Genomic DNA, 7,500 nt, shown 5'->3' with positions numbered 1-7,500 from the left:
TCAGCGGGGTTTCGTTGCGATGGCTTCCTCGATCCTGTTAAGCTAATGGTCTTACTCCCTTCTCACGGCGACACCCCCCTCCCCTCCCTCCTTCCCTCCCTTCCTCTTTTCCTCCCTCCTTCCCTCCCTGCCTTTCTCTCTCTCTGTGTCTCACCTTCCTACTTACCTCCCTTCCTTTCTCTCTCTCTCTCTCTCCCTCTGTCGCCTCTTCCTCCTTCCCTCCCTTCCTTTCTTCTTTTCCCTCCCTCTGTCGCCCCTTCCTCCTTCCCTTCCTTCCTTTTTCTCTCCTTCTCTCTCTGTCGCCCCTTCCTACTTGCCTCCCTTCCTTTCTCTCTCTCTCTCTCTGTCTCCCCTTCCTACTTACCTCTCTTCGTTTCTCCCTTCCTCTTTTCCTCCCTCTCTCTGTCTCCCCTTCCTCTTTTCCTCCCTCCCTCCTTCCCTCCCTTCCTCTTTTCCTCCCTCTCTCTGTCTCCCTCTGTCTCCCCTTCCTCCTTACCTCCCTTCCTTTCTCTCTCCTTCTCCCTCCTTCTGTTGCCCCTTCCTCCTTCCCTCCCTTCATTTCTCTCTCCCTCTGTCTCCCCTTCCTCCTTCCCTCCCTTCCTTTCTCTCCTTCCTCCTTCCCTCCCTTCCTACCTTCCTCTGTCGCCCCTTCCTCCCTTCACCTCTCCCTTCTTCTCTCCTTCCTTCTCCCCTTCCTCTTTCGCCCTTCCCTCCCTCCTTCCGCTGCCCCTCCTTCCTTCCCTCCCTCTGTTGCCCCTTCCCCCCCTCCCTCCCTCACCTTTCCTTCACGCCCTCACCTCCACTTTCCTCGTCTTCCACTTCGTCACCGCCTTCGCCCCTCCCCCTCGTCCTCGTCGTCCTCTTCTTCCTTCAGCGCCCCCTCCTACTTCTTCCCCCTACCTTCTACCTCCTCTTCCACCCCCTCCCTTTTTCTCCCCCCTTTCGCTTCCCCGCTCACTCTGCACCCCACAGTTTCACTCTCCCCTCCCCCCCCTTTCCCCCCATCCTCCTCACCCCCTCACCCCATCCTCCCCCCTCACCCCATCCTCCTCCCCCCCTCGCCCCTTTCCCCCTCCCTCCCTTTCCCCATCCTCACCCCTCACCCCCCCATCCTCCTCCCCCCTCACCCCCCCATCCTCCTCCCTCCCTTTCCCCCCAATCCTCCCCCCCTTCCCCCCCATCCTCCTCCTCCCCCCTTTCCCCCATCCTCCTCCCCCTTTCCCCCCTCACCCCCACCCATCCTCCCCCCCTCACCCCCAATCCTCCACACCCCCCTCCCTCTTTCCCCCCCATCCTCCCCCCTTCACCCCTCCCCCCCTTTCCCCTCCTCCCCCCCCTCACCCCTCCCCTTCCCACCCCCCCTCCCTTTCCCCTGTGGCCAGACGGCGGCCCCGCCAGTCAGCACACAGGCGAGGAAGCGGGTGGTGGTGGTGGAAGGGGACTCAGACCTTCTTCGACTGCGCCTTCTGCTGTGCGTGTCGGTGTCAGCTGCGGCGGAGGAGCGGTTCCCCAAGGGCGTCCCGAGGAGAAGCCGCCCGCACGTCCGGGGATTGATAATAATACTCAGCCCCGCCCGCGTGAGTGTGTGTGTCGCCCCCCAAATGACAGGCGGAAACGTGGATATCGTCGTGTGTTTTGCTTCTCTCTCTCTCTCTCTCTCTCTCTCTCCGATTCGCTGAGACGTCGACGAAGCGATAGATGGGAGTGATAAGGGAGGCGGAGGCTGGCGATGCGATATAGAAAATTAGAAAAACAAAACAATGCAAAGGTGAAAGTGGTGTTTATATATACATTTTTTTACTTAGAAAAATGTATAAGTTCGAATCGCCTTCATCGCGGGTCGACCGAGTCCACGTTTCTCCCTACCCCCCCCCCCTGCTGACGCCCCCCCCCCCTCCTTCCCTCTATGTGTGTTGGCAGTCACCGTGTTGGGTCGTCAGAGGAGGGGGTGGGGGGGGTAGGGGTGATGGCCGAGGTTGTCAGGAAGGACATTTGACAACAGGTGAGTGCTAGTGTTGGAAATCCGCCACCGTCCTTACCGCCCACCTACGTAAATCTTGAGAAAAAAGAAAAAAAAGAAAGGAAGAAGAGAAAACAAACCAATAAAGAAAGGGGCACAAGAGAGTCGATCGGGGGAAGAACAACACCCAGATAGACATAGAAATGCCAGCGACGCAGCGGCTGCCAACCCCTCAACCTCCCCCCCCCCCCCCCTCGTCGAACCAACACGTGTAGCGGTGGCAGCGTCGGGGGCGAGGGAGCGAAATACACATGGAGGTCTTTCGCGGCGAAATTTTCTTCCTCTCCCTTCCTTCTGACTCCCCTTTCCTACTTACCTCTTTCTCCTTCCCTTTCTCCTTCCTCTTTTCCTCCCTCCCTCTGTCACTCCTTCCTCCTTTCTCTCTCCCTCTGTCGCCCCTTTCTCCTTCCCTCCCTCCCTTTCTCTCTCCCTCCCTCTGACTCCCTTTCCTACTTACTTCCTCTTTCTCCCTCCCTCTGTCGCCCCTTTCTCCTTCCCTCCCTCCCTCTGTCTCTCCTTCCTCCTTCCCTCCCTTCCTTTCTCTCCTTCCTCCCTCCCTCCCTTCCTCCCTTCATCTCTCCCTTCTTCTCTCCTTTCTTCTCCCCTTCCTCTTTCGCCCCTTCCTCCCTCCCTCCTTCTCTTTCCCGGGCTCTGAGCGTGAAAAAGATCGGTGTGTTCCTTCAGAGTGAACGCTTTTTTTTCGTTTTTGTTTTGTGCGAAAATTAAGTTCGTTTCCTCTCTTCCTCCTTCCTCGTTTCCTCTTCCTCTTCCTTGTTCTTTGCAGATGTTCTTCCTTTTTTCATTCTATTCTCCGTTACATGTAAAATTGATACATTCATACATATATATATACATGTATGTGCATATGTGTATATATGTGTGTTTATGTGTATGTGTGTGTGTGTGCGCGCGTGTGTGCGTGTGTGTGTGTGTGTTTGTGTGTCTGTATGTACACAAATACACGCACACAGAACAATATATTTTTCATACGCACAAACACATTTGTATATTGTGGCGTAATTTTTTTTATCATTCATAATCATTATTGTTTTCATTCTCTTTCTATCGTCGCTGTTAATCGAATTGTGACATAACTATTCATCATTCCCATTACCATTTTCACAACCATTATCATAACTGTTGTTGTTCATGTCGAAAGTTCCAGAACTCATGTCTGTTTTGCATATTCTCCGAAAGTTAAACAGTTATGCAAAAATGTCTTGCCAAAAAAAAAAAAAGTGTCAGAAAAAAATAAAAAAAAGAGAGAGAGAGAGATTGAATTTGCAAAAGAGAAAAGTGTTAAAAAGTGTCAAAAAGAGAAAGTGTTCTAAGTGTCAAATGAAAACCTTAGAAAACAAAAACTAGAGGGACTTCACACAACAAGGAAGTGTCAAGAGTGAAGAGGTGACAGAAAGACCAACTTCCCGTAACCGAAGAGTGGCAAGTGTCAGAAGCTCTCTTATGACTGGGTGTCGAAGGAGAGGTGTCGAAAGTGTAATTTTAACGACTTCGTTAAGTTGCCAAGTTGTTAAATTGCGTTGCAAGACAGAGAGAACGGGTGGTTGCATGCATATATGTTTTTTTTATGTGTATATATTTGTGTATGTGTGTGTGTGTGTGTACGTGTGTGTGTGCCTGTGTATGTGTGTATGTTTGTTCGTGTGTGTGTGAGTGTGTTTGTGCGTATGTGTGTGTGTGTGCGTGTGTGTGTGCATGTGCGCGCGCGTGTGTGTGTGTATGTTTGTTTGTGTGTGTGTGTGCATGTGTGTGTGTATGAGTGCGTGTGTTTGTTTGTGTGCTGATGTATATATGTTTGTGCCCCTGTGTGTAAGTATGAGTTTGTGCTGGTGTGTGTGTGTGCGAAAAGAGAGAGAAAGGGGGGGGGGAGAGAAGGAGAAAGAGAGAGAGAGAGAGAGTTTATATGACCACTATTTGTAGATTTATCATATCTTATATATATATATATATATATATATATATATATATATATATATATATATATGTATGTATGTATGTATGTATGTGTGTGTGTGTGTGTGTTGATATTTACAGTCACTGCCATTACCATTATTTACATTATCTTTTATACTGTCATAATCATTATCTTCATTATCCTTTATACTATCATAATAATCATAAATCTCATTATCTCATTATGTCGTTATCACTTCTGTCATTATCATTATCCGTCATCATTTTTATTCTTGGAATCACTTTCTTCCATATGATTTTTATCATATCTTATCTTCTTCCCTTTTTATTATCATGATTTCTCTCGTCTTGAATATCAATACCAAAAGTACCAATTTCTTTTAGTTATCGTTACTATCTTCTTAAATAATATTCGTAAGCAAATATTTTTAGTCTTATAATCTGTCTCTTGTTCATTTTTTTATCACGTATATAGGGAATAGACAAAGTGTTTGATATGAATAAATGAAAATAGATATAATAAAATAGAAATAGTATAATAAAATAATAATAATAATGATAATAATAAATTAATGATATTAATAATAGATTAATAATATTAATGATGAATTACTAATATTAATAATAAATAAATAATATTAATAGTAAATTAATAATATTAATGATAAATTAATAATATTAATTACAAATTAATATCAATAATAGATTAATAATATCAATAATAATAAAAATAGATATAATAAAATAGATGAAAAGAGATTAAAAAAGGTCGATATTTTCGTGTATGTGTGAATAAGGAATAATAATGATAATGGTGATACTCATCATGATGATAACTGTCATGGCAATAATGATGACAACAGTAATAAGGATAGTAGTAAGAATAGCGATAGTGATATTGATAACAGTAATAATGTATGATAATGCTGCTGCTAATGATGTTGATACTAATACTGATACTAATTATATCATTATTATCCTTACTGTTGTTGTTATTGGTTATTGTTGTTATTATTAACATAATTATTGTTATTATCATTATCAACAACAGTTATGATGATAACAGAATAATGATAATAATAATAATGATAATAATAATAATAATGATTATAATAATAATAATAATAATGATGATAATAATAATAATAATGATAATGATAATAATAATAATAGTTATGATACTACTACTACTAATAATAATAATAATAATAGTAATAATAATAATAACAATAATGATAATAATAATAATGATCATAATAAAAATGATAATAATAATAATAATAATGATAATAACAATGAGAATGATAATAATGATAAGTATAAAATAATATGGGTGGTAATAATAGTAAAGATAATATCAATATTGAAAACAAAAGTGAAAATCACATTATAGTAGTAATGATATCAAATAATAACAATATCATTGATGATGATAATAATGAAAATGAGAATCAAAATCATAACAATAATAGTAATGATATCAAATAATAACAATAACTAACAGCAATAATAATAAAAACCGTAAGTAAGCAGTTATGAAAACATACATTCATTTCTTACAGAAACCATGATACTTATCTTAAGAACGAGAAAAAGACATGGAAAAAATAAGTAAGAATGAAGTATAGAGTTTTAAAAAATGCAGTTTAAGAATAGCGGTTCCAATAATACGTTTAATGAACCCTTGCATGAATAGTCTGTGTTGTGATGCAGAGAGCGCGGGACTAACACGTTTTTTGGGAGTGGTAAAAAAAAATGGTTTGTGATTTAGTTTTGTTATTATTGCTATTGTGTTGTTGTTGTTCTCAGTATGCTTATTATTATCATCATTGTGATCAGTATTATTGTCAATATAATGTCATCAATAATGATAATGAAAATAATAATAATGATAATAATAATGATAATGATAATAATAATGATAATGATAATAATAATGATAATGATAATAATAATGATAATCATAATCATAACCATAATGACAATGAAAATAATAATGATAATGATAATAATAATGATAATCATAATCATAATCATAATCATAATGACAATGATAATAATGATAATGATAATAATGATAAGGATAAGGATAATAATAATAATAATGATAATGATAATGATAGTGTTCATAACTCCTCATAGCGCCAGAGATACCAACAGCACAACCACTCCAAAAAATAATAATACGCACATTAATAACAACCGCAACACAACCAGCGATTCCCACGGCAGATTAAGCTGAAAGTCTCAAAAGGTGACTCGAAACCCCAGTTCGAAACACAGCGAAGGGAAGCGACACGTCAACCGAACCCATAACAGGTGGTCGAGACTCCTTCTTATTCGGACAGTTACCTGCATTATGGCCATTAGCTCGCACAAATACACCTTCCTGTGTTTCTGCCTTCTTAAAAGCAACACCTGGTGCTTGAGGAGGGTGAGTGGGAGGTAAGGAAGGAGGAGGGAGGGAGGGAGGTAAGGAAGGAGGAAGGCGAGGCAGAAGGAGAAGGGTGTGGACCAAGGTTAGTTGTTATGCTGTCGTGAAGTGTTGATTTTGTTGTTGCTCTTATCACTGCCGTTGTGATAATTGCTGTGAATATTGTCGCTATTGCTATAAATATTATCGTAATTACTATAATCAGCAGCATCAATACAGTTGATATTATGTTCTTATTAGTACAGTGATGTTAGCATGATTTACACCTACATCATAATGATTAGCATCGTTGTTCAATTTCAGATAATATCTTTATCATCATTATCGGTTCATTATTATCTTTATTATTATTATAATAAATTATTAAACTAGTATTATCTTTATTATAATTATTATTGCAATTGTTGTTTATTGTTACCATCACTATTATTATTTTCTTCATCATTATCATTATTATCATCATCATCATCATCATTATTATTATTATTATTATTATTATTATTATTATTATTATTATTATTATTATTATTATTATTATTATTATTATTATTATTATCATTATTATTATTATCATAATCATCATCATTATTATTATTACTATTATCATCACCATCTTTATTATTATTGCTGTTGCCATTATTGTTATCATTATTATCATCATTATTATCATTACCATTATCACTATTATTATTATTATCATTGTTATTTTTATCATTATTATTATTACTTTTATTGCTGTTGTTATTGTTGTTATTACTTTTATTATCATTATTATCATTGTTGTTATTATTATTTTTTTATCATCATTATTACTATCATTACTATCATAATCATTGTTACTGAAGTATTTATTATCATTATTATTATCATTATTGTTATCATCATTATAATCATCATTATTATTATTATGACCATCATTACTGTTGTTATTATTGTTGTTGTTGGTATTATTATTTCATTGTTATTATTATCATTATCATTATTATTACTGCATTTTCCACTGTTATCATTATTGTTGTTGTTTTTGCTGTTGTTATTATCATCATTATTATTATTTTTTTATATTATTTTTTATCTTCATTATTGTTCTTATCATTAACACTATTATCAGTAT

The 7,500-nt window shown here is 38.6% G+C and overlaps 1 protein-coding gene across 3 annotated transcripts in view; it reads left to right on the top strand.

The window, feature by feature from the left end:
• The first annotated feature begins 1,371 nt into the window (after positions 1-1,371).
• The window catches only part of Rho1 (ras-like GTP-binding protein Rho1), a 61,606-nt gene continuing 55,477 nt past the window's right edge, over positions 1,372-7,500 (top strand). Inside the window, exon 1 of one of the 3 annotated variants that reach the window (XM_070126915.1) lies at positions 1,372-1,577. The gene's annotated coding sequence lies outside the window, so the exon portion shown is untranslated. Of the gene's footprint in view, positions 1,584-7,500 lie in introns of all 3 variants that reach the window. The other 2 variants (XM_070126916.1, XM_070126919.1) reach the window with 2 other exon arrangements.

Source organism: Penaeus vannamei, chromosome 11 (assembly GCF_042767895.1).
Source record: "Penaeus vannamei isolate JL-2024 chromosome 11, ASM4276789v1, whole genome shotgun sequence".
NCBI lineage: Eukaryota > Metazoa > Arthropoda > Malacostraca > Decapoda > Penaeidae > Penaeus > Penaeus vannamei.
The sequence above is the reverse complement of the archived record's forward strand: the minus strand, read 5'-3'. Positions and strand labels throughout refer to the sequence as shown.